Source organism: Erythrolamprus reginae, chromosome 3, assembly GCF_031021105.1.
Source record: "Erythrolamprus reginae isolate rEryReg1 chromosome 3, rEryReg1.hap1, whole genome shotgun sequence".
Classification (NCBI taxonomy): Eukaryota; Metazoa; Chordata; class Lepidosauria; order Squamata; family Dipsadidae; genus Erythrolamprus; species Erythrolamprus reginae.
Genome location: NC_091952.1, coordinates 161,587,712 through 161,615,309, shown reverse-complemented (window position 1 = coordinate 161,615,309; position 27,598 = coordinate 161,587,712).

The following is a 27,598-nucleotide window of genomic DNA, read 5'->3' as shown; positions in this document are numbered from 1 at the left end:
GAGAGTCGGTGCCGCCACAGAGAAGGCTCTCCCCCTGGGGCCCGCCAACCGACATTGTTTAGTTGACGGGACCCGGAGGAGGCCCACTCTGTGGGACCTAATCGGTCGCTGGGATTCGTGCGGCCTTTTGCCTCTTGGCCCAACCCAAGGCCATTTCCCAGGCAGTTAATTAATTTATTCATAGCCGACACACTATATTCTGTATGTTCTATGGTGCTAGTTCAAATCCCAGTGAGGGTATGGCTAGCTGATGAGGGCAGAACAAGGCCAAAATAGATCTATCCTAGCCTCTCAAACTTAAATTTCAAATTCTCCTGCATTTCAAATTATGGCTGTGGAAAATCAGTCTATTACATTTCACAATCTAGCAGCCTATCTTTAGCCCAATTGCAGAACTGTTTAACAGTGAGTACGGTTGTCATGGAATGTTAAGCAAGTCACCTTTCCCTTTCATTTAAAGTATCTTGTTATACGGTGATTAGCAGCTTCATGAAGCCCCTGGTCTGATCACTGCAGTGAAGACTTTATGTTGGTTGACTGCCTCTCAATAAGTTGTGGCAGTCAAGAAACATAATATCTAATTGACTAAAGGAACACTTTTGAAGTGTCTAGATAGTGGTGGAAAGGGAGGATTCCTGACTTTTAATAGATCAGATAAGAAAAATTATCATGTGATCCATATTTGCTAAAAGTATATCTCCAAAAGCAGTTACTAATGAGAGTGAAAGAATCCATTGCCTTGTATATCTGGCCTTTGGAAGAAAATTAATCTAGCAGAAAAAGAACCATTGGTGTATGTTTTATTCTTAATAAGCGATTCATTTTTCAAAACTACTGCACATAAGCAGAGTGTTTTGAACAAGCTTGATTTAGAAATAAAATAAGTTCACTGCAACAGAAGTTCAGTTGATTTAAAGGGGAAAATATTTTAAATGCATCAAAGAATATTTCACAAACCTGTTGCAAAATCAAAAATAACTTTCAATCACTTAGAATTTTTTTTTTTGCAGTATATGAATTTAATTTCGTTTGCTGTATCTCCAGATATCTTTAGTTCCCAAAGAAAAGAAATAAGAAATAAATGTGGAGGAATTTTCTCAGGACATTTTTCACTTAACCTTTATTGAAGTGCTAGCACTTCTGATGTAGTCACCTAGAGAGGATTATGCAGTGAAAAATAGAATATCCTTATATATGCCTCAGCCACCTCTGTTATAAGCCATTTATGAGAATTTTGCTAAATTGTTCTTCTCTCTGAAAATTTTTTTTAGCCTACTGAGTCCCATATATCTATTAAAATCTCTGACGTACAGGTGATAGCAGAAGCACAGCTGACATGAGTGATACGACATAATGAAAATATTTTATCTTCATCAGAAATTTGTAGTTAGATAATCACAAAGTGAGGGTTTCTCTTTCTTTAACTCAGCAGTCCTTTTTAAAAAAATATCATCATCGTACTTTCTATAGAGCCGAACTTTGTTCCTATCTAGTAATTTTCTGTTTTGTCATAGGGCAGATCTGGTATCCCTACACTTACTTTTCTTGCAGACACATCACAGAAACATCATTTTCTTATTTCTATGATAATAAGCATGACAAAATGGAAGAGCAAAAGGCGTTAGTAGATTAGGAGTTGTGGCCCGCTCCGGGTCCTCGGAGAGGGACGGCATACAAGTCTAATAAATTGAATTGAATTGAATTCTGTAAATGTCTCTGAGATTTTAAAGGAGCAACCAATACTTCATCTGCACGACCTTTCTCCCCTTTTTAATTTATTTTTTCACCATTTTTCTAGGGCAGAAATGATTCTCCGAAATAAGGCTTGTGGTAAATAACACATGAAAGTGCTCCTGCTGTGATACTTCAGTTAATGCTTAGATAATTAGTGACAGGATGAGCAAGAGCATACTCTAGAACAAGGCTGTCAAACTCCCACCCCACAGGCTGAATGTGCCATGCACTGCCCATGCCCACACCCAGTTTAACAAAGGGAGAAAAGTCTTGATACACCACATGATGCTGCTGTGAAAATGTGAGTTTGACACCTGTGCTCTAGTAGGTGAAAAGAATTGTAGCATTTAGGCAAGTTTTAAACAGGTCCAGCATCAATGGATTACTTCTGGCTCTTTCCATGTTCTTTCCAGCTGCTTTGTTCTAACATATCCCTAAAATATTGACCATGCAGAATGGATCAAAGCAAGTTTGATATTCACTTTGTTCTAAATTCCCATCTCAAAGTTCAGAAACTATCTCTGAAACTCCGCAACAGTTGATCATAACTGTGGAAATTAAAATGGAAATGCCAAAATGAATGGCTCTAGGGAGACTTCTGATACCTTACATTATTCTTTGTTCATCTATTTCTTTCTTTGTACAGTGGAAAATAATAATATATGCTCCCTCCTCTTGTGTTATCAGTGTTTTCAAGGGCTTGGGGAATCTGAGATGAATTCAACCTTATTAAAATGTATACAGCATAAGGGAAAAAGGAAGTTCCTGGGAAAAAAATAGATAAAAAATTGGATGTTTGTTGTTTGAAGTGAGCTGGATTAGAAAGCACTCTGGGAATCTTTTATTTATCTATTGTACATATGCATAAATTTAACATTCAGAGATGCTTCACTGTCTCACCTATTTGTCCAGTTTTTCCAAATTCTTCTTGACTTAACCCACTTATTGAACACTTATTGAGTATGACAGAAGATCACATTCTGGTGATGAAGGGTGAAACTCAATAAACCATTACAATTTCTGTAAAAGTTTGCCTTTTTAAAAATTCATTCATGTTCTTTAGGAATAGGTATATACTGTCTGGGCTGCAAAATAAGCAGTACATATTTTAATGATTTGGGACACAAGAGCTGAGTAGGGGCCACATCATATTTTAAAACGCAATGTAGATATCATTGCGATTTTGAAGGAATTAAAAAAAAACTTACCAGATTTGTTGCTATTGTATTTAATCCCATGGTGACAATACAACTGAATAAAAGAGTTGTTTTGTTTGATTTGGTCATTCTCAATAAGAAGAAGAAAGATGGTATGGCCAAAATAATCTATCTACCTATTGGTCATCAAAGTAGGGATCTCCAATGATACAAAATTCAAGTGTCAGTAGCTTTTTACCTATTAACCCTGCTGCTCTGTTCAAAACCACTATACACTTGTACTGTTTACTAGTCTGTGTGACTCGCACCGAAAATTCTTTATTTTAAGTGCTTATATTTGGTCAATTTGAAAACTCCTTTCCCTTGGAAACTAGGTTGAACATTTCTGCACACAATGAAATGAAAATTGAAATAAAAAAATAATGCTTATTGGTTTATTTTGTTCATAAAAGCCTGTTGGCCCCCTTTTTTTGTGTTTTTTCCCCCCCAATTTATAGATAGTTTTGCCTGCAAACAATTTTTACAACGTTACTTAGGCTGTACTGATTTGTTACAATGTTAGCAACAAAGCACATGAGCCACTTGAGCCGCTTGACTTTTAAAAGAGAAGTTATTGTTTATTGCAACGTGTGAAGTAGATTCCTTTCAAGTGTCATTCAAAGGTGGAACATTTGCATAAGGGCCAAGTGAAGTAAACCATGCTGCGTGCTTTATATCTAAGTGAGAAGATATATACCGTATTTTTTGCTCTATAAGATGCACCTGCTGATAAGACGCACCTAGATTTTAGAGGAGGAAAATAGAAAAAAAATATTTTGAGCCAAAAAGGGGAGAGGAAGAGAGGAAGGAGTGAAAGAAGGGAGTGAGGGAGGAAAGAAGGGAGGAAGGAAAAGGAAAGCAAGAAATGGAGGGAGAAAAGGAAGGAAGGAAGGAAAGAAAGAAAGAAAGAAAGGGGGAAGGGACAGGAACAGAGGAAGGAAGCAAGGAAACCTATGAAAGGGGGGAGTAAGAGAGGAAGGACTGAAGGGAGGGAGGGAGGGAAGAAGGTAGGAAGGAGAAAGAAAAGAAGAAATAGAGGAAGGGAAGGTAAAAGAGAGAAAGAAAAAGAGCAAGAAAGAAAGCAAGAAAGAGAGAAAGAAAAAGAGCAAGAAGGAAAGCAAGAAAGAGAGAAAGAAAGAAAATGAAAGAGAAATAAAAATAGAGAGGGGGAATGAAAGAAATGGAAGGAGGGAAGGAAGGAGAGAAAGCAAGAGAAAGAAAGAAAGAAAGAGAAAGAGAAAAGAATGAAAGAGCAAGAGAGCAAGAGAGAAAAAGAAAGAAAGAGAGAAAGAAAGAAAGAAAGGCAACTTCAAAGAAAGGCTCACTGAGCATCTCTCACTCTCTCTCTCTTTCTATCCCTCTTTCTTTCTTTCTCTTCCTTTCTCTCTCTCCTCTTCCTTTATCTCCTCTCTCCCCCTCCCTCTCTCTTTCTCTCCCCCCTCTCTCCCCCTTTCCCTCTCTCTTTCTCTCTCTCTCTCTCCCTCTCTTGCTATCTCTCCCCCCTCTCCCTCTCTCTTTCTCTCCCCCCTCTCCCCCCTTTCCCTCTCTCTTTCTCTCTCTCCCTCTCTTGCTATCTCTCCCCCTCTCCCCCTCTCTTTCTCCCTCTCCCTCTCTCTCTCCCCCTCTCTCTTTCTCTCTCTCTCCCCCTCTTTCTCTCTCTTCTTCTCACTTTCTCTCTCTTGTTTTCTTTCTGTCTCTTTTGCTTTCTCTCTCTCTCACTCTTTCTCTCTTGTTTTCTTTCTCACGCTCTTTCTCTCTCTCGTTCTCTCTCTCTTGCTATCTCTTTCTCTCCCCCCTTTCTCTCACTCTCTCTTTCTCACTTTCTCTCTATCTTGCTGTCTGTCGCTCTTGCCGGCAAAGGCTTTTCTTATTTTGAATATTCCGAGTGGGCTAGCAGGGAGATAGGGAGCGCGCGCAACCGCCCGTGCGCCCCCGACATTGAATATCACCTTTGCCGCCGGCCCCGCCTCTCCTACAACCCCCTTGCTGAGAGCCCGGGGCGAAAGTGCTCTCGGCAAAGGTGAGGCGGGCAGGGCATGCGCGCGTCACCGCTGAGAAGAACGGAGAGAGAACGAGAGTGAGTGAGAGCAACAGACAACGGCCTCCGCTGAGAAAAACCTTTGCCGGCATTTCCTCTCGGCGTCAAGGAGGCGCAGCGGCGGGCGGAGAGAGGGAAGGGGGGCAGCGGCATCCCTCCTGGCCTTGGCGGGCCACCCGACCCTCCCCACCTCCTGCAAATGCGGCAGGCGGCGGGGGGAGAGCGAGGAGCCGGTTCCGGCGGGCGCGGGGCTTGGCTGGCTGGCTGGCGGGGGAGCGCCGCTGGTGGTGCGGAGGGAGACCCTCCTCCGGGAGGGAGGGGGCCAGGCAGCAGCTAGCCAGCCAGCCGGCGGGATGGCGCTTCCAAGTTCGCAGCCTTCCCCCCCTCCCTGCCTGCATCTTCGCTCCATAAGACGGGGCTGATTTTTCATCCTACTTTGGGAGGAGAAAAACTGCGTCTTTTTTTTTTCATATTTTTTTTTATTGATTTTCTTTAAAATGACATACAAACTTACAAACATTTAACATACAATGTAGGGATGTATCATCCCTGCTCTTCTCAAAAGTATAATTGCAGATACAGAAAAAGGAATACACTATTGAATATCTAATTCAATACTACTAATACAAAAATTATCTAGTAAGAAAATTTAATATCATATAAAAATTTCTAATTAATTTCAAGTCAAGAAAAATCTTTAAGAAAAACAAATTTCTATTCTACCTATATAAACTAGATCTAATATATAAGGAAAAATCATCTAAGATATCTATACTTATTGCTACTCTTCTTTCTTTATTTTTTTATTCTTGTCTATCCATTCATAAACATTGTTCCATGTTGCGTAAAATTTGGTTTCTTCCTGTTCATTCAAGCGTCTTGTCATCATGTCCATTTCCGCGCAGTCTAATATTTTTGCAATAACTCCGTCTTCTTTGGGGATATCTTCCCCTTTCCAATTCTGCGCGTATATAATCCTTGCCGCTGTAAAAATATGTATAATCAAGTACAAAATTTCTTTTTTATAATTTTGGTTAGTAATTCCTAGCAAACAAAACTCCGGGGTGAAATCTATTTTCTGCTTTGTAATTTCTTTTGTCATTTTTTCTATCATTTTCCAGTACATTTTAGCTTTATTGCATGTCCACCATTGATGGTAGTATGATCCTATTTCTTTCTTACATTTCCAGCACAGGGGTGATGTCTTTGGGAACATTTTTGCTAATCTACTTGGTGGGAGATGCCATCTATAAAACATTTTAATTTGATTCTCTTTCAAAGAAACTGATTTTGTCATCCTCCAGTTACACATCCAAACTTTCTCCCATGTATCTAAATCAATTTCTTTACCTATGTTTCTACACCAATGTATCATACTATCTTTTAATGTTAGTTCAATATTCTTGTGGGTAATCAAATATTTATATATTTTTCCAATTACTCTGGTATTGTTTTTAGTGATTAACTCACTTAACAGGTTTTTACTTTTGTTAAATATGTAGAGTGTACTATCTTTCTGATATCTGGATCTAATCTGTGCATAATGCCACCAATCAATTTGTATCCCTTCATCTTGTAATTTAATTCTAGATTTCAATTTCATTTGATTGTCTAACAAGTCTTTATATCTTATATTTCTTGTATCATTAATGGAATTTGGGTGTATTATTGCATCCAAGGGGGTAACCCAATCTGGAATTGTTAAAAAGTGATTTTTCTTTATATCCTTCCAGACATCAAATAAGTATTTTCTCAGCGTGTGTCTTTTAAAGTAGGAATGATTTTTATCTTTATCATACCACACAAATGCATGCCAGCCAAGCATGAGGTCATGTCCTTCTAATATTGATGTTCTCATGTCCTCTAAAGTTATCCAATTTTTAATCCATGTTAAAGCGGCTGCCTGATAATATAATTTCCAATTTGGGAGCGCAAAACCCCCCCTCTCTTTTATGTCTTCTAACATATTTATCTTAATTCTTGCCTTTTTCCCTTGCCATAAAAATTTTTTAACCACATTTGTTAAATTTTTAAAAAAGTTAGCCCCTGGATTAATTGGGATCACTTGGAATAAAAATAATACCTTAGGTAAAATATTCATCTTGATCGTAGCAATTCTTCCCAAAAATGATATTTTTAAATTGTTCCATATTTCTAGATCCTTTTTAATTTCATTAATTAATTTTATATAATTATCATTTTTTAATGTTATTGTTTTAGCTGTTAGCCATATTCCCAAGTATTTTACTTTTTTAACTATTTGCATTCCAGTAATACATTCTAAATTACTTTCTTGTATTTTACTCATGTTTTTAGTTATAATTTTTGTTTTATTTTTATTTATTTTCAAACCTGCCACCTTACCATATTGTTCTATTGTTTGGATTAATCTTGGTGCTGTGACCAACGGATCTTCCATTATAAAAGTCAAGTCATCTGCGAAGGCCTGGACTTTGTATATCTCTTTTCTAACTGTTAAACCTTTTATCTTTGGGTCTGATCTTATTTTTATTAAGAGTGCTTCTAAAGTCATAATGAAAAGAAGAGGTGATATAGGACATCCTTGCCGCACTCCTTTATTTATTTTAAACGCTTCTAATTGTTCATTGTTTAATATAATTTTTGTCGTTTGTTCTGAGTAAATAGCGTCTATTAAATTGACAAATTTGGGGCCGAATCTCATTTTATTTAATTGCATCTTTATAAATGTCCAATTCACGTTATCAAAAGCTTTTTGAGCGTCTAGAAACATTAAGGATAATGTTTTATCTGAATGTTGCTCATAGTACTCTAATACATTAATAATTGTTCTAAGATTATTTTTAATTTGTCTACCTGGAAGGAAACCATTTTGGTCTGAGTGGATTTTACTATTTATCACATTTTTCAATCTATCTGCATATATTGCTATAAAAATTTTATAGTCTACATTCAATAAAGATATTGGTCTATAGTTTTTAATTTTTTATTTTGGTGTATCTGGTTTGTGAATTAAGGTTATCAAGGATTCCGACCATGATTTAGGAATTTTTCCATCTACTCTACATTCATTAAAAATTTGGAGCATATTATTTCTTAATACTTCATTTTCTATTTTATACCATTCTGCTGGAATAGCGTCCGGTCCCGTGGCTTTGTTGTTTTTCTGCTTTTTAATAACTATAAGGAGTTCTTCCATTGTTATTGGACTCTCCATCTTTTCTTGTTGCTCTTCTGTTATTTGTGGTAACTCTGCACTCTCTAGGTATTTAAATACGGCTTCTTCTTCAATATTATCATCTTTATATAATTCTTTAAAAAAGTTTTGAACTATATTTGCTTTTCCCTCTGGGTCATATTTTATTATTCCATCTTTATCTTCTAATTGTCTAATTAATTTAGATTGTCTCTGTTTTCTCAGTTTATATGCTAACCATCTACCTGATTTGTTGGCATGTTCGAAATATTGTTGCTTAGCTTTCTTTATTTTTTCCAGTATCTGATTTTGTTCTTGTAATCTAATTTTGTGTTTAATTAAATTTATTTTTTTCTCCAAGTCTTTATTTTTCACATTTTGTTGTGATAAAAACTCTAGTTGTTTTAATTCATTTATTAATTGTTCATATTTTCTTTTTCTTTCTTTATTATATTTTGCAGTATAGGATATTGTTAATCCTCTTATGTATGCTTTAGTTGCATCCCACAAGTTCTGAGGGGTGGTGTCTGTATTTTTATTGATTTCAAAAAATATTTTAAATTCCTTTTCAATCCATTCTTTATATTCTTTCTCTTTCAAAATATTTCTATTCATTTGCCAATTACGATGTTTTTTAATATTTCTCATATAGACTATAACTGGATTATGGTCTGCCCAAGTATTAACATCTATTTCTACGTCTTGTATATACTCTGCTGTTGTTTTGGGGGCCCACACCATATCTATTCTAGTCCAAATTTTGTGGGGGTTTGAGTAAAAAGTATATTGCCTACTGTGAGGATGCCTTTCCCTCCATATATCATTCAATAGCAATTCTGCTTTCATTTTTTGAAAAGTCGAGGGCAATAAATTCTTTTTCTTCTTTTTACAACTTTTCTTCACCCCCGAATGGTCTAATTGTCTATTTGTTATGGCATTAAAATCTCCAATGATTAACATATTTTCCAAATTTAATTCTAAAATTTTTTGATGTAATTTTTCATAAAATGCAATTTGGTCATCATTTGGGGCATATATAGAAACAATAGCAAGCGATTTGGGTTCAATATCAATCTGGACAATCAAAATTCTACCTTCATCATCACTATATAGTTGTTTGGAATTTATAGAACTCTCAACATACATTTCCACTCCTCTTTTCTTTTGGTCTGCTAACGCAGCATACATCTTTCCAATTTTATTATTTAACAATAAATTCCGATTACTCTTTTTTATATGTACTTCTTGGAGTATCACAATTTGAGCTTTTTGATTCTTAATTTTGGAAAACATTTGTTTTCTTTTTTTTGGTTCATTAAGTCCATTGACATTTACTGAAAAAAATTTTAAATCTCTCAATGTATTCATTTGTTGTATTTCTTGGTTTCGCGTTGAAGTTGCTTTCTTCTGGCCCCTTGGTCCTGCTCCTCCAGTTGAGCAAGAGCCCCCATGGCTTCGGCCTGCATTGCTTCCAGTTCTTTTGTTATCTGTTCCATTTCGCATATTCCACTATTTTCATAAAAGTCTCTTGCTTGGTCAAGATTCTCCAATTTATATCTCGTTGATTTCCATGTCAATGATAAACCTTGTGGAATAAGCCAACGAAAGGTTATATTTTCTTTAATCAGAAGTTTGGTCAAGAAATGATAGTCTCTTCTAGTCTCTCGAACACGTCTCGGAATTTGTTTTAATATTTTTATTTCTTTACCTTGGTGTTGTAATTGTCCCGCTCTTGACCAATGCAATATATCATCTCTCATGCTTTTTCTTACAAATTTGATGTGAATCTCGCGTGGAAGATTAAAACGGCGAATATAGCTGTTAGAAATTCTGAAGACTTCATCGATTTCTTTTTTTATGTCATCTGGGTCCATCTGGAGGATTTTCCCAATAATGTCAGCCATGATGGCCTTTAAATCTTCATCTTTTTCTTCTATTACGTTTTGAAATCGAAGTCCATATGACGCACGTTGCATTTCCAGATGTGTGATTGATTCATCATACCCTCTGTAACGTGAGGCAGCTTTGTCCTCCAAGTGACCAATTCTTTTCTCCACCTTTTCCGCCTTTTCTTCCACTGCCTTCATTCGTTCTTCATTATCTTGCAAGGCTTGCTTAATCTCCTTCATCTGGTCTTTCATTTCACCTGTATCAACTTTCATTTCCGCCATCTCTGCTTTAATTTCATCTCTCTGTTGTGTTGCATCTTGTTGAGATTTTAACATAAAGTCATTTAATGTTGTTAATGTCTCTTGAATTGAAGCCAGAGATGGTTGTTTCTCCCTGTCCTTCTCCTTGGTGAACATAGTTGCAGATAAAGTCTGCTGTGCGGGGGATGGATGTGGTGAACTTTGCGGGGAAGAAATAACAGTTGTTTGCTTCTTAATTGTTTTAGTATGGGTGGAAGTACTTGACATTTTCAGATTTAAATTTAGTGTTTTTTTATGTTAGCAATATGTAGACAGATTCTATAAATTCCAAACCCTCAGTAACAGTTATACTAAATTAATAGCAATTAATTGATAGCAATAAAAATTCTAATTCAAATAAAAGGCTAAATTTCAAATACACTTAAAGTATAAAATATATCTAATTAATACTCAACTTATTAATTCTTATTACTCTAGTCAAAATTTATATCAAGAAGATGTAAAGAAGAAAAGGGGAAAAAGGAGGAAAGGTTAGTTTAAGACAGCAGCAAAAATAAGGAGGAAAAGTCAGCAAAGTAGGAAGGGGGATAAAAACATGTAAAGAAAGGGGGCAATCAGAGTTAAAGACTATTATTCAATTAGGAGGGACAGGAGACCAAAGACCAAAAGAAGATTTAGCAGTGCATAAACAGAACCAAGATTAATTGTAATATAATGTAATATAGAATTAAAATTCAGGAATTAAAATTATCAAAGGGAAAACGCAAAAAAAAAACAGTTGATTGAAGATCTAATTTGTTGTCAAAAACACCTTAATGAGTACTGCAAAGGTATTGCGTTATTTGAAGAAAGGTATAGTCTTTAGAAAATTTGTAAAACTTTTTCCAAGCAAATGCAGTTTAATTTCACGAAGTTAAAATGAAGTCGGTCCGTCTCTCACAGCCCAGGAAAAAATCTCTCCGCTATGAATCCAACGAAAATGCTGTTAATCCAAAAACTGCTATTAATCCAAACGAAATCCAATGGAAATACTCCAACAAAATAATCCAAGAAACGTCAGTTGAATAATCCAAATTTTAAAGTTCTCAAATGTAGAAAAAAAGTTTTTTTTCTTTATATTTCTTTATATTCAGAGTTTGTAAGTAAATAGTGAGCAGTCTGGTCCTTCCGCTAGAAAAATCCCAGCCCGGACTTCATTTTACAATATTCCGTAACCAAATGCTTCAAAAAAGGAAAGAAAGTTTTTTCAACCAAATAATATCATTTTGTAAATAATAAATCCTTTAATGTCTCATTTTAAAATCTTCTGGATCTCCTTGTTTGCAAAAATTTAACAGTTCAAAACAAGTGAAAGTGGTTAGAATAAGTTCCGGCTGTTAATTCGCGCCTGGATACAATGTTGTTTTAACAACTTTCTCTTTCGCCTTCGTTTAAACTCTGATTCAATTTTCTTGTTTTTCAAACTTCTTGTTTAGCATGGAACATAGAAATTTTTTTACCTTAGTTGTAGCTTCTTTGACAATATTCCTTTTTCAATTAGAGTTGTTCAGTTTCTCTGCTTTTTACTCTCTTGATGTTTCTTGCTTCCCACTGGTTAGGTGGGATCGCAATGGCCGTGTCCTCTTGGAGGAGGACCGGTGCTCCCTGCACCAGAGCTGCAGGATGAACCCTCTGTCCCGGAGCCTCAGCGATGGCTCCCCGGGCAGAGGGGAATCCCCTTTTCTAGGATCGAGCCATCCGGACTCGATCCGATCACGCAGGGGCGACCTCTGGGAGGGTTGGAGGGGTCTCGAGGCAGAGCCCTGCCAGGAGACACCGCTGCGATCCTCAGCGAAACCGGAAGTCCGAAAAACTGCGTCTTATGGAGCGAAAAATACGGTAGTTGCCTGAAAAATGAAATAGATGCCTCCAAAAGATTACATTGATGGCTGATTTGCTAAGTTGAACATTTTCTTAATAAGGTAACCTTAAATAAATGTTCAATTCTTTGTCATTTAGTTGATTTAGCTGGGTTTTTGTGGGGGGTTTTAGGTCTTTGGTCTTTCCAAATTCACCAGCTAGGCTGCACCAGGTGTGGGTTTCACTTATTATTATTGAAAGGTACTATTGCTCCATCATGAAGCCCTGTTAAATTCTATATCAAAACTGAAAACATCAAATAATAAAAGTCTCATACCAATGAAATACGTTTGTTAAGGCATGGCTTCACATATAAATTTCTATATTTATCTGCAAGATGGGTGCTTTCTGCTTGACAACTTCCTTTCACTTTTGAACTGGTAGTAAACAAGTGGTGACATCACAGAGCCATTTCTGTTGGTATTGGTCTGTGGCCACCACCATCTATTTTGAGGGGGGCTTTTTTGTTTTTTTGTTTTGCTGGTTTTTGTTTTTGTGCATGTGCAGAAGTTGAATTTTCGGCATTGCACATGTGCGCCCACAGGCACAAAGCATTCACAGCCACACAGCAAGAGAGGAAACAAACTGGTCGTGAGGTAAGTTAGAACCCATCCCTGCTCCTGAGGAAAATATGGCAGGGACTTTTATAAATACAGGTTTGTTTGTTTGTTTGTTTGTTTATTCAGATGTATGTCACCCAACTCCCAAAGGATCCTGGGCGGCTCACAACCGAAAAACAAAGCACACAATGTAATATTAAATCCCCATTAAAAATAATTAAAAACAATTAAAAACCAACAATTAAAAACAATTAGAACAGTTTAAAAAATCATGCATATCATTAATGGCCACATCCCGATGGTATACCATCAGATCAATGACCCCAGGTCTGCTGGAAAAGCCAGGTCTTTACAGATTTCTGGAAAGCCAGTAGGGTGGGGGTAGTACAGAGCTCAGGAGGCAGCTGGTTCCAAAGAGTCAGAGCAGCCACAGAGAAGGCTCTACCCTGCGGGCTTGCCAGCCAACACTGTTTAGCTGATGGGACCTGGAGAAAACCAACTCTGTGAGCTCTTATCAGTTGCTGGGACTTATGTGGTAGAAGGCGATCTCAAAGATAGTCTGGTGGTAAGCCATGTAGAGCTTTAAAGGTAATGACCAACACCTTGAATTGTGCAGGGAGACCCATTGGGAGCCAGTGCAGTCCATGGAGAATTGGTGTGATGTGGATGTACCTAGGTGCACCCACAACAGCATGTGCAGCTGCATTCTGGACCAGCTGTAGTTTCTGAATGCTTTTCAGGGGTAGTTCCAAATAGCGTACATTGCCGAAGTAGGTGATAATGTGAATATTTTGCCACATGTATCGCCACCAGGTAAGTCCTAATAAAAACTCTTAGCAGTGTTCGGTCAGGTTCATAAATATGATTCAAGGAATAAATGTTATCTGGAACTTAGAAGCAGCTGCCACAGTTACCCCAAAACTGAGCTAATTGTAAAGCAGGAAGTTCAGATTTCATCTCTGCATTGAACTCATTTGGCAACCTCAAGTCAGCTTTATTACTCTCAACCTCAGTTCTGTGGTTTGGTTCATATATTGCACTGGTCCATAATGTTTTGATTTGAAAGAGGCTAGAACATTTCATCATGGGAGTTACAGTTCCATAAAGTGAGGGATCTCCGGTAAAAAACGTTCCTTCAAATTTCTTTTTGCTGCCACCTTAAAACTACATTTTTGACTCTTAGTAAATATCAGTAAGTCAAGATTTCCATTTCAAGCTTTTCAACCTCTTTCAAAACTAAAAAAAAAAAAAATCCACTATTTATCTTTGAAACCTATTGATATAATATACATCTCCAGCTGCTCACTCAGATAAGGAAGCAACAACAGAGGGTCTGATATGTCCACAGTATTAATTCATCTCCTTAGGGCTTTAAATTCTGAATTTACACTTTTTTGAGTAGCATGACCTCAGTTTCACCTACTAGATCACATTTGGTTGGGGGTTTTTTATGCTCAGATTTAAAAGCTATTTTTGTTTCTTTATTTGTTGTCTATAGTTATTTATATAGTTCCCTCTTCCCATGCAAGGAGAGTTTTGCAGCTGCAGGATTTTTAAAAACTAAATAAGTAAAGGGGGAAAATCCTAGCATAATCAGTCTTGGAATAAACACACCTTTTTACATTAGCAAACTAAAAAACTTTAAAAGTTACGCTGAGCATGGTTGTGCTGTGACCTTGCTTTTAATGATCCCATTTTCAGTCTACTTTATTTCTGTAGCTCTGGGTAGTTGTTTTAAATGGAAACTAAATGAAATCAAGTTTTCTTTTTCTTCTTTCTAAAGTTGTAATAGCATCCATTGTAGAAGTTTGCATTCTGCTCTAGAGTCAAAGCCCAGGAGAATTTCTCTTTTCTATCAACTTAACTGATAAGCTTTCTCCATGTGGATTGTTATCATGCCCCCTTCAAATAAACAGTAACAGTTTCTGTATCTCAGTTAGATCACATGCTTCTGCAAGCACCGATTTGGGATGGGTTTATTCCAAGGTGCTAATAAAGAGCACAACAGATCTGGAGCAAATGCACTCTGATAAGGTGAGGTCATGAGTATAGCACTGCTAAATTTGATTTTTTAAAAAAAAGAGTAAAGATAGATAAGAGCAGTAGCTTGTGAACTTTGTAGCATGAATGTTTGGGGTTTTGCTAGCAAGGAGAGGGATAGTATAAGAAAACCCCTTAAAAATACCACAATCAATTAGGGGTATTTTCCACATTGGTCAGTGTAAAAGAGGCAGCATCAATGGATCAAATCAATGTGAAGCCAGTTGAGATAACTATCATTTCCTAATTTTGATAGGAAATTGGCATAGAGCCCTGGCTTAATGCCATTGCAATTTAGAAAGGAGAAACTAGTTATGTGTTCCAATGTCCTGACTTAAATGCATCTATGATCATCCAAATATAGCTGAATCCTAACAGACTTCCAGAATACAGTTTTCTTCATTAGAAAAGGTCAGCCAGAAATATTAGGTAGAGACATTGTGGTACAGGTTGGTATCTGGGTGTCTGTAAGACTGCTGTCAGACTCATTGGTTTTTCTAAAGATTTCTTTAAAAAAATTAAATGGGAAAGTCTAGTATACTGTGTATTTGCAAAAATACATTTTCCTTCTCCAAATCCTATTTAGGATAGTACACAGTATCCTGTAAGATAGTTCAATTTGTGTTTTGTAATTGATCACATCCAGTCTTATGTAAAAACAAACTTCCTCTCTGTGAGTGAGATAGATGATTTCTAAATTTGATATTAATAAATAAACAGCAGTGATTTTGTGCCTACTGATGTTTTTAAAATGTGATTTTAACACCTGAAGGTCACTAACCCATGACATATATATGTATGCATACATACATACATACTACATGCATGCATACATGAAATGAATTTCTCCAAGAATAGACATTTAACTTGTGATACCTTATTAACATTACTACCATTAATAATTTTACTTTCTAAAATAAACTAAAATGAGTATACATTCTAAGCACTTAAGAACTTCTTCCAAAACTTCCAAAAATTAGTTTTGAATAATAAAGATAAGATGAAAAACTAGAATAATTTTAAAATATATGGAATACATTAAAAAATTCAAATGATTTTGTGAATCTCTCCTGGCATTCTGTTGTTGTTGTTTTTTAATTTGATTTGTGAAAGATACATACTTTGATATATCAGTTTGAATTTGTGTATGAAGCTTTAACAATGTAACTAGGTTTTTTTTTAATTTCCTGGCCTCCTGTGATACTGTTGTTGTATCTCTAGGGTTTCTGTATTGTACTTCTTGTCAAAACATTCAATTTTATTGTGATGTTAACTAAATTCTTCTTACAACTCTGTAGAAAAGAAACTGAACAATCTGGCGAGTTGCAAGACTAGCAAGGAAACATTAGCAATTTCTAAATTAGAGACTTTGTAAATATAGCATTACTGTAAAGTGAAAAATACACATTAATAAAGGAATACATAATGAGCTTAACTCAATGTGAAGATAAGTTTTTTTAATTAGTGATTCGATGGAAACATATTCATGTATATATAGTTGGAAAGATTATAATCACTATGGAATAACTTATTCTTTGTTGTTGTAAATGATTTATGATAACTGAAAAATTAAAAACACTGTAGAAGCTGGACAGCTCAAGTAATGCCAGCTGTCATGTAACATCCTGCAAAGAATCCAGTAAAATACATCCGGCTCTAGGGAGGTTTTATTGTATCTGGTGATAATAACAATGGTGGTTAAGTGCCAGCAAAATGGAGTAAAGATAAAGACATTCAACCACAAATATAGATAATGGAGAACAGTGGGTGAACTGTATATTGAGATAGCTTTGTAGTTAGCAAAGAAATGCAAAGCATATCAATAAGGCAGCTAGTAAAAAGTAGCTACTTCAGATTTTGTTCTATATGAGCTACTAGTTATCTCTGCCAGAAAATGTTTTCTTCTGGAAGTGTGTGGCATATTTCCAATCACTTGGCCAATAAAGAATTCTATAAAGAATTCTATTCTCTATATAACTTCAATCAACCAACCAATCAACCAACTAGTCAACCCACCCAACTACCAAACAAACAACAATTAATGTCATGGTGAATAAATCATGTTGCAACACAGCAGCAACATTCTCAAGGTGGGACAACCATATATATTTCAAAATTTGACATTATTTGCTTTTACGCTATCCTTTTATATTGTAAAAATGCAGTGTGCAAATTATTCTAATTCATGTACTGCATGTTTAAAACAAGGAAACTGCTTATAACTCTGAAAAAGCATCTTTTCCTTAGTAGGTGGAACTAGCTTCCAAGAATGGGAAGACACCACCCTGCAGCCAATTAATGAAAAAGGTATAAATATGGCCCCTCTTCTCAGTACCCCCTCTTTCAGCTCAGTCCTTAGCCAAGGATATGTGCCTTCACATCTTGGAAGATTTCTCCTACACTTGAAAATCACCTGTTAATTCATTTCTGTGAGTTTTCCCTTGTCGAGCTTCCTAAGTGACAGCTGTCATTGCACTTGGATCGAAGGCATCTCAGGTGTCAGCCCAGCTGCTGGTCATGTCTCCAGCTGAAGGCCTGATACTTTGACATTTGAATACCCAAATTCCAGCTGTCTGAGGCTGGGGGAGGGGCAACTACAACTTATCAAATCATAAAGAAGCATGGGTATTCTGATAGCTTTCCATCACCCAGCTGGGGCTCATTTTGAGAGCTGAGGAAGTTTCCCTTCACTGCTAGCGCATGCCCACAAATAGAGCAGCTACCAAGTGATATCTACCTTAGACAACTATGGCAGCATAGCTGCCTTAAAGCTGTTTGGGACGAGGTGAACACTTCATACCATCACTGAAAAGTATTGAGACGCCAGACCAAGTGCTAAACAACGGTTCCCTTTATTCAGCTCTTTTCTGCAAGTGACAATCAGCTGGGAACTCGCCAGCCGGCAATGAGAAACTCGGCTCTATTTATACTCTTAAGGCTTGCGCCAAAAGAGCTGTCCCGCGTCTGAGCCAATCAGACGCAACCTTGTCTTTTCAATCTGCCTGGAGACAGCATTCTCCTCAGGCAACTATTTACATGGCATATTTACATACTTAACACCCCTCCCTCCTTAGTCAATTGCATACTGTCCATCAGTTGAGCCATGTGATGAAATCCTCCAATCGAGTGGGTCTGCGCGAGGCTCGCTCAGACCTGCGCAGATCAGTTGAGTCAGGGACTTCGTTGGTGGAGGTTGGCTCTCTGTCGGATCCGGAACATGGCTGGGCCCGAGTGGGGGCTCCGGCCTGCTGCGCTGTCCGGAATGGAGCTGAATCGACGTCGGAGGAGGACGATGGTGGCTCGTCGGTGTCGTGGGAGCGTTCCAGCCTCGGTAAGCCCAAATCTACATCCAATAATTCTGGTTGTACATAAGAGTCTGCTTTGGGGGAAGATGTTACAATGGCGGTTTGCTTATTATCAGAGTTAATCCGCCCTCTTAAGTAATCAATGTGCCGTTTCCAAGTACGGCCATCCTCTGTTTGTACCAAATATGTTTTCGGCCCCGTTTGTTGAATGATTTTCCCTTTTACCCATTGAACTCCCCCATCAAAATTCCTGGCAAATACATATTGGCCTAGATACATGCTTCTTTCTGGTAATACAGACATCTCACCTTGACCCATGGTATTGGAATAGCGAGGGTGCAACCTGTCTAAAGGAGACCTTAGTTTTCGCCCCATTAAGACTTCTGCAGGGCTTTTATGGGAGGCAGCATTAGGTGTAATATGTTGCATTAATAGGAATTGGTCTAATTTATGTTGTATTTCCCCAGGGCCTGCTCTGCGCAGTGCCTCTTTCGCCACACGTACGTAGCGTTCAGCCAACCCATTAGCCCATGGGGAGTAAGGGGAGATTAGCGCATGTCTGACCCCAAGGTTACTCAAGAACACCTCAAACTGTCGGGCGGTCAGTTGTGGCCCATTATCTGAAACAAGTACGTCAGGACACCCATGGGTTGCAAATAAATGATACAGAGCCTTAATAGTGGCACATGTGGTTATATTTTGCATTGCCACTATCTCTACCCACTTAGAAAAAGCATCCACGACAACCAGGAAATACTGGGACCCAATGGGGCCAGCAAAATCTATGTGTATTCTGGACCAAGGTCCAGTGGGCTCTTCCCATTCCATGGGGGCAGTTCGAGGGGGATTGGGCCGTGACTCCTGGCAAGGGTCACACCTGGCTACCCAATGCTCAATATCGAGATCTAGGCCCGGCCACCACAGGTATCCTCTAGCCAACCCTTTCATTCTGACAATGCCTGGGTGTCCCACATGTAACATAGTCAGTACCTTCTTCCTAAGTGTTGCTGGAATGACCACTCGATCCCCCCACAGTACACATCCTTTTAGGTAGGACAATTCTAGTCGTTTTGTCTTAAAATCTGCCAGTCCCCTCTCCTCTGGTCCCCCATGCCAACCCCTGTGTATACAATTTATGACTGTTTGAAGAATTGGATCTGATTTAGTATGCTCAGCCACTTCCCTGGCTGAAGTTAGAGGGGTTTCTTCTATTTCTAATAGTAGTACATCTTCAGAAGAAACTGGGTCTTCCCCTCTTTGTGCCAAAGGGCACCTACTTAGTCCATCAGCGTGGCTTATGGATTTCCCCCCCTTATGGATTAAGGTATACTGATAACTGGAGAGGAATAGAGCCCATCTAATTAGTCTAGGGGACATGAACGGAGGGGTAGGTTTATCTGAAGGCAACAGTCCCAAAAGGGGTTTGTGGTCAGTTATTAATTCAAACCTCCTTCCAAATAAGTAGTTATGAAATTTCTTAATGCAAGCTATTAAAGCCAGGGCCTCCTTATCCAGCTGGCTATAGTTCCGTTCAGAGGAGGTCAGCGTTCTAGAGAAAAAAGCTATAGGTGCTTCAGTATTGTCTGGCATTACGTGGGCCAATACTCCGCCCACCCCATAAGCCGAAGCATCGCAAGTAAGCCTTATGGGCAAGACCGAACTGTACTGCACCACCACGCTATTAGAAGTCAATAAGTTTTTTATTAGAGAAAATGCTTCGCGTTCAGGTCTGCCCCAGGTCCAGGGAATTCCCTTCTGAAGGAGTCGGTGGAGGGGTTCTGCGACCGTTGCCTTCTGTCTCAAAAAAATAGAATAAAAATTCAGAAGACCTAAGAAAGCTTGTAGTTCAGTCTTATTGGTTGGTTCAGGTGCTTCGGTAATTGCTTTTAATTTTTCAGTTGTGGGGTGGATACCCTGACAGTCTATTCTATACCCTAGAAATTCAATGCTTTTGGTGCCCCACACACACTTGTCTGCTTTTACTCTGAGCCCTTTAGATTGGAGGCGTTGTAGCACAGCCCTGATTCTATGGTTCAATTGGGGAATGGATTTAGCCGAAATTAGAATATCATCGAAGTAGGGTATGGTTCCTTCAAGACCCGTTAATACACGCTCCATTAGACTCTGAAATATACCCGGGGCTATGCTTACCCCGAATTGCAACCTGGTGCATCTGAAGGCACCTCTGTGTGTGACAATTGTCTGTGCCAAAGAGGTAGGCTCATCGACCGGAAGCTGCAGGTATGCCTGAGCAAGGTCGATCTTTGCAAAAACCTTTCCTTCTCCTAGGGAGTGCAGGAGGTGCTGAACCACTGGTATGGGATAAGGGTGATGCTGAAGGGCCTTATTTATAGTTGATTTATAGTCCGCACAGACTCTTAATGAACCGTCCGGTTTTAATGGTGTGACAATTGGAGTCTCCCATGGCCCTTGCTCTACAGGGACTAGAATTCCCTGAGCGATAAGTTGGTCTAGCTGGTGGTCTAGTTTGGGCAGCAGAGGTAAAGGAACCCTTCGTGGATTCAGGCGGATGGGTGGGACCTTTGGGTCTATGGAGAAAGAAATAGGGTCCCCTTTATAAGTTCCCAAAGTGGGGCTGAATACTTCAGGAAACTCATGTACAAAGTCTGGGGTATCAGAGGGAGACTGAAGCATACATATGCCAGAGATCTCAATCCCTAAGGGGGGCATCCAGGTTAAACCAAGGAGGGAATGCCTTGCCCCATCTACAATTACCAAAGGTAGGGAACATTTTACAGATTTGAATTGTACAGGAATATCAACTTTACCTAATACAGGGATGACATGTCCCTGGAAATCCCTTATAATTAAAGTAGTCTGAGTTAATTTAGATTTACAAACATTTGGCATATACATTTTGAATTTGTCCCAAGGCATAATAGAGTGTTTAGACCCGGTGTCCAACTCTAAATCGCAAGGCTTGCCATTTAGAAGCAGAGAAATAATGATTTTGGTGCCTTGCGTTGCATTTGCGCAATTTACGTAAGTTTGACAGTTACCTCTGTTGTAGTCGCGGTTAGCGGCTGAGTTGTTTTTCCGGTTGAAAGATCTTGGAGGCCGGTTTTCTCGTGCTTGTGGAGCCTGGTAGGAGAATCGCTGTTGTCGCGGAGCGGAAAAAGTTTCTTCAGGCAGGGGAGCCCGGCAGGCCTCAGCGATGTGACCGCGCCGATTGCAGCGGCGACAGATGGCATCCCGGAACGGGCAGCGAAGTCGCGGATGATTTCCCCGGCAACCCGGGCATGGGGCTGGTGGGCGAGGGTATCTTGGTTGTCTGGAGGGGTCGTTCGGAAGCAGTAGGCATGTGTCGTCGGCGGTGGCTGGAGGGCTGAGGTCGTCTGCTGGGTCAGCTGCGGAGGAGATTTTGGAGACGGCTTCTTTGCTTACGTGGCTTTGAAGGTCTTTGGCTGCTGCTTCGGCGACCTCGGCAGTCTGGGCGAGTTTAATGACGGTTTGCAAAGTAGGTTCGTCCTCGGTGAGGAGTTTGTTACGAACAGTGGCGTTTTTCATGCCGAAAATAATCGCGTCGGTTAGTCGAGCTTCTGGGCTGTCAAACCGGCACTTTGACAGTACAGTTCGGAGTCTGGTGGCGAATTGGTTAATAGACTCAGCTTCTCGTTGAGCCATCCTGGAGAACTGATGGCGGTATACTACAGCCAGCTTCGTGGGTTTGAAGTGACCCGCAAGCTTGGATTGTAAGTCTGGCCACGGAACGTTCTTGGCTGGAAGCGGATCGGTGAGCGTTTGAACCAAATCGAAGATTTCGGGCCCGCACTAGTTAAGGAAGATGGCTCGCTTTCTGTCCTCTTCGGCGGTCCCCATACCGGCGGCTTCCAGGAAAATTTCGAAGCGTGTCATGTAGGCTTCCCAAGACGCTTTTTTGGGGTCGAAGTAGTCGGGTGCTCGGCCGATCTGCGAAGGATTCATCTTGCTCGTAGGTTCTCTCCGGTTCTCGTCGCCAGTGAAAAGTATTGAGACGCCAGACCAAGTGCTAAACAACGGTTCCCTTTATTCAGCTCTTTTCTGCAAGTGACAATCAGCTGGGAACTCGCCAGCCGGCAATGAGAAACTCGGCTCTATTTATACTCTTAAGGCTCGCGCCAAAAGAGCTGTCCCGCGTCTGAGCCAATCAGACGCAACCTTGTCTTTTCAATCTGCCTGGAGACAGCATTCTCCTCAGGCAACTATTTACATGGCATATTTACATACTTAACAATCACCATTCAAATTAGGCATCTCCCAGTGACAATATCACCTGACTGACTCACCTCGCAAGCTGATGCTGATGAGTGATTGGCCAGAATAGGAGCTGTGTACACAGCAAAAACAAGCAGTTGGGGCCTCCAAGTGATGATTTCATTTATCTTGCCTCCCCAGTATCAGCTAGCAAGTGCGCCTGGTGCCAAAGCCGTTCACTCCCATGACTGGTGCCTGCCAGAGCCTAGCCACAAGTCATCTTAGACATCCCTCATGACCAGAAACCATTTTGTGGACTTGCCAGCTGCATGCGCTGCTTCTGCTAGTGCTGTCAGCCATTTTGGGTGCTTCTCTCAATCTGCCACCATTTTGAGGGCTTCAGTTGCTTCACATGCCATAACTAGTCACTCCAAATGGCAGACAGGAACCAGAAACAAGGGAAGGACAAGGCCAAAACCCACAGGTGTTGCCCCCAGGAGGATGCAGGGGACTGCAATCCCAAACCTACCTCCTCTTCTTCTCCAGCCAGGGACCGTTCTCCCCTCAAGGTCTCGACCCCAGGCTCCCCAAGCCCCAAACCCACAAGACAGTGTAACACAAGGGGCCTAATGCTGCCAAGGCTGAGGGAAAGGTCAAAGCCAAGCATGGCAAATCCCAAGGGCTTCAATCTGCTCAGGGATCTAGTACAAGAGTGCAGGGCATTAATGTGAGTCTGAATCAGGACTGCAGACAATCCTCTGGGAGCTCCCCCAACTCTATCTCTCTCAACAACCTAGATCTGTGTCTAGGTGAGGAAGATGTGTGGGGCCCTTAAGGTTCCAAAAGAGAATCCATCACTGGACAGGGGTTGAGCATCTCAAATATAGATCCTCTTGAAAACAAGGAGGTGCAGGATAGGATCAATGCTGCCATCAAGAAGGGCATTGAGGCAGGTATCTGAGCCATGGCAGGCTCCTCCTTTGCCTGCCCAGCCAATTTACCTGTACCTGTCCTTCCCCAGCAAGTGGTGGAACGATTCCCATGACAGGAGTAAGGGGGAAGGGATGCCTACCAACAAGGGTCCTGGGGTTCCCTGGAAGATATTGAGGAGGGCCAACTAAAGGGAGAGCAGTTGGAGGAGGGACTAGTTGATATGGCCCTGTCAGAAGATGAAGGCTTGGACCCAGATACTCCAGTCTCCTCTGGCCTATTCCTTCTGGTTCTTTTCTGCTCGCTCCTACATAAGGCCAGGGCCACAACTAACCTGCCCTCTCCAGGGGACTTACCAAAAAGCAGTGCAACTGTGGACCCTGTCTTTGAGACTGCCATTCTGCAGACCAGGGTAATTCTAGCTCCGAACCTCTTTGTGGATGTCATCCTCAAGCAGTGAAAATCTCCAGCATATGGCCCTTACCTAATTCCCTCAACAAGAGTTCCTTTAACATGGATTCGAATCTTGACCAACATTTACCACTGCCATCTAATGTCATGATGAACAAAGCATAATGGATTGCAACACAGAAGCAACATACTCATGGTGCGACAACCATATATTTTTAAAATCTGAAATCACTTGTATTTTCTCTATCCTTGGATGTTGTAAAAATGAAGTATGCTAATTATTCTAATCTGTATGCTACATGTCTAAAATAAGGAAACTCAACTGCTTATAACTTTGAAAAAACTTCAAAATTACCAATATCCATATTTTCAAAATACCACAGCAGTGGTGAGAGATCCTACATAATGTATGCTGTCTGTCTGTCTTTTGACCTCTACAGGTATTATCCACCAAAGCAAGCAAGATACTTTTTAACCATCACCACCACCACCACCCAAAAAAAAAGATTTTAAGGGATCTAGGAAACAAACTGATTTTTATTTCCCAGTTCTTACATATAACAGAACAGAGCTAACCATAATTCTCAAATTGCATTAGCTGTAGTGCATTTAGTGTGGATTTGTCTGGAAGTTTTGAAGCTGCTCCAGAATTCAGCTTATTTCATAGAATCAGAGTATAAGAAGGTATCCACCAAATCCTGCTCAGTGCATTAATTTAAATTAAAGCATCCCTCACACATGGCTGCTTAGCCTTTTGCTTGAACACATCCTGTGAAGGGCAACACACCATCTATCTAGCTAATTGGATCTGCTGTTGAACTGCTCTTACACTTAGGAAGTTTGATCTAACATTCAATATTTTCTCTTATATTTGCATTAGCTCATTGCCTATTCTTATCAAAATAAACTTTTAAGCCCTTTATTGATACAAATATAAAGGTTCGCTTTTGCCAATGACCTCTGAAATCTTCAATATAGTCGCTGTCTTTAATATGCTTGGTAGTTACTAAATCCAAGTTCTTTTTCTTCAACAGCATCTTAGTTAAGTTATTTTTAAGCCATAGTAGTTTAGTTGTTGAATTTGAATGGAAATGTCACAATGGAAATATCATTAAGAATTTTATGTAGCTTATTCATAAAAATGGATAGAACAAATAAAACATTGTAGGGAACCCAGTGGGGAAACTGCTGCTCAATTTTCATTTTAGCTCTGCCTCCCTTACGTAGCTTGTCATCAAGTTGTCCATTAATTTGGAATAAGTTTGAGGAAGCAAAATCGCGCAGGTAGCCGCAGGTGCGCCTGGGTTTCAGCATGCGTGGAAGCAAAAAAGCCTCACCGAAACACGGGCATACCTGCTTCCTCCACAGGTGAAGCAGCAAAATCACGCTGGTCCTGCAAGAACTTATGAGCCACCGTGGCGAGCGCAATTTAGCGTTCCGGCTCATAGCCCACCGCTGGTTATAACTCTCTTTGTTGATGTATACAATTCCCCATAACAATGATTTCTGGTACATTATAATGGTTAAGAGCAATGGTGGTGCAGTGGTTAGAATGCAGTACTACAGACTACTTCTGCTGATTGCCGGCTGCCTGCAATTTGGCAGTTTGAATCTCACCAGGCTCAAGGTTCACTCAGTCTTCCATCCTTCCAAAGTCAGTAAAATGAGGGTGCAGATTGTTGGAGGCAGTATACTAACTCTGTAAACAACTTAGAGAGGGCTATAAAGCAGGGAGGGGTTCCAATTTTTTTTACTGCTGCTCTGTCGGTGTGGCTTAATTTTGTGGGCATGGCTTAATATTGTCATGTTACCAGGTGGGAATGGCTTAGCAGTCATATGACTGGGTGGGAGTGGCTTCATGATTATGTGATTGTGTGGGTGTGGCCAACTCAATGTCACTCATATCAAGGGTTACCTCGTCTGACCACTCCCCTCCCAGCCATTCTTTGTCACACCCAGCCGTAAGATATCTATAGATCTGTAAAAAGGTTGGTCATCTTTTTTCATCTACATACTTGTTGTGATTCAGCCTGAGGCTCCTCAGGGAACGGCTGGAACTCTGCCGGATCCATGCTCAGAGGGGGAGGACGATGAACAGGAGGGGGAGGACCAGACAGAAGAGGAAGAGGAGGAGGGAGAGCAGCCTGAGACCCCCGGGGGGGGGCCTCTCCCCAGCGAGTAGCCTGGATTCATTAGATGAAGACGCCCAGGCTATCATAGATATGAGACAGAGACTGGCAGCCCAAAAAAGGGGCCAATTAGCAAGGTATTTCCATCCCTGAATTGGTAACAGCTGGGTTTGGGTGTGGTTCTCCTCAGCAGGGTTGAAAAGGCAGGCCCGCCCTTACTGTATTGTGGAGAGTTATCTATTGGGAGTCCTGTGACCTTGCTTCGATTCTTGGCATCTCTGATCCTGGCTTGTGGCTTCGAAGGCTGAAGACTTGGGGGAGGCATGGGTTTTATTACCTCCAGTGTTGTTTTTGCCAGCAAGAATCCTGTTTTATTGCCTGGCCATCGTGAAACCTCTGTGAAGCTTCATAACATTCCTGTCTGTAAGAACAGTTTTTGTTACCTGTGTTTGCTTTCAAATATATAAACTGCCTTTGCTTTTTACCAGTGTGTCTGGATACTCTTTTTAGTTGGTGTTGGCATCTGAGGGGACCCAGACAGAATACATACTATAATTGTACTTTCATGGACCACTGAAAGGAGGAAATGACTCACCCACTTTGCCCAAGAGTCAGGGGCCAGTTCCTCTTACCTCCTCCTACCAGTCCGCATCGTGTTTTGCACATGCAAAATTATGCATTGGGCTGTGGTTGTAGAGAAAGTAGGAGCAGAAAGGTATGTTGAATACCTTCAGTGCCTTGAATTATTTCTAAAAATAACAAAGTGGAATATAAATACATTGATAAATATAGATATCTAAGCCCTGGTTTCAGATCCCAAAGCTGCAGCTACAACAGGCAAGCCAGAGGTAACATTCTCAGCAGGTGCCAAGACAGCATGGAAGATGAGGTGAAGAATGTAGTGACCAATGTGCATCCATTACTTCAGGAAATACAAATCCTAACTCAACAAATGCCTCCGTAGCAATCACAACAATCTGCCACAACTGCCAACTGCCCAAGGCCTACCGCTAATAGGCACTATGCTCTACATCATGCTCTACAGTACAAGATTCTCAACTGCCTACTACAGAGGTTCACCAAAGAGTCTGAGAAGAGGAGAATATTCATAGTACAATGCGAAGTGTTTGTCAGCACCTGACCAGAGGAGTTTCTGAAGAACAGATCTCTAGTTTCTTTCAGCCTCAGCACTTTAATCAACTCCACTGCTAGATGGGCCTTCCTCATTTAGTCTTCAACCTCATCTAGCCTTCAACTAGGACCGTCTTCTGCTGCACGAATCCCAGAGGCCGGTAAGGTCTCACAGAGTTGGCCTTCTCCGGGTCCCGTTGACTAAACAATGTCATCTGCTGGGCCCCAGGGGAAGAGCCTTCTCTGTGGTAGCCCCAGCCCTCTGGAATCAACTCCCCCCGGAGATTAGAACTGCCCCCACCCTCCTTGTCTTTCATAAATTGCTTAAGACCCACCTATATCACCTGGCATGGGGGAATTGAGACATCTCCCCCAGGCTTATATAGTTTTATGTATGGTGTGCTTGTGTTGTATGGTTTTTAAATGATGGGTTTTTAGATGCTTTCTTTTAAATATTAGATTTGCTACACTATCACATTGTTATTATTATTGTTCTGAGCCATCCTGAGTCTGCGGAGAGGGGCGGCATACAAATCTAATAAATTATTATTATTGTTGTTGTTGTTGTTGTTGTTGTTGTTGTTGTTATTATTATTATTATTATTATTATTATTATTATTAACTCCTGAGAGGGGAAGGAAAGGACAATCTAATGATTTTTTTCAGCAACCATCATCTGGCTCACCAGGTCCTTCAGATGAGGGGA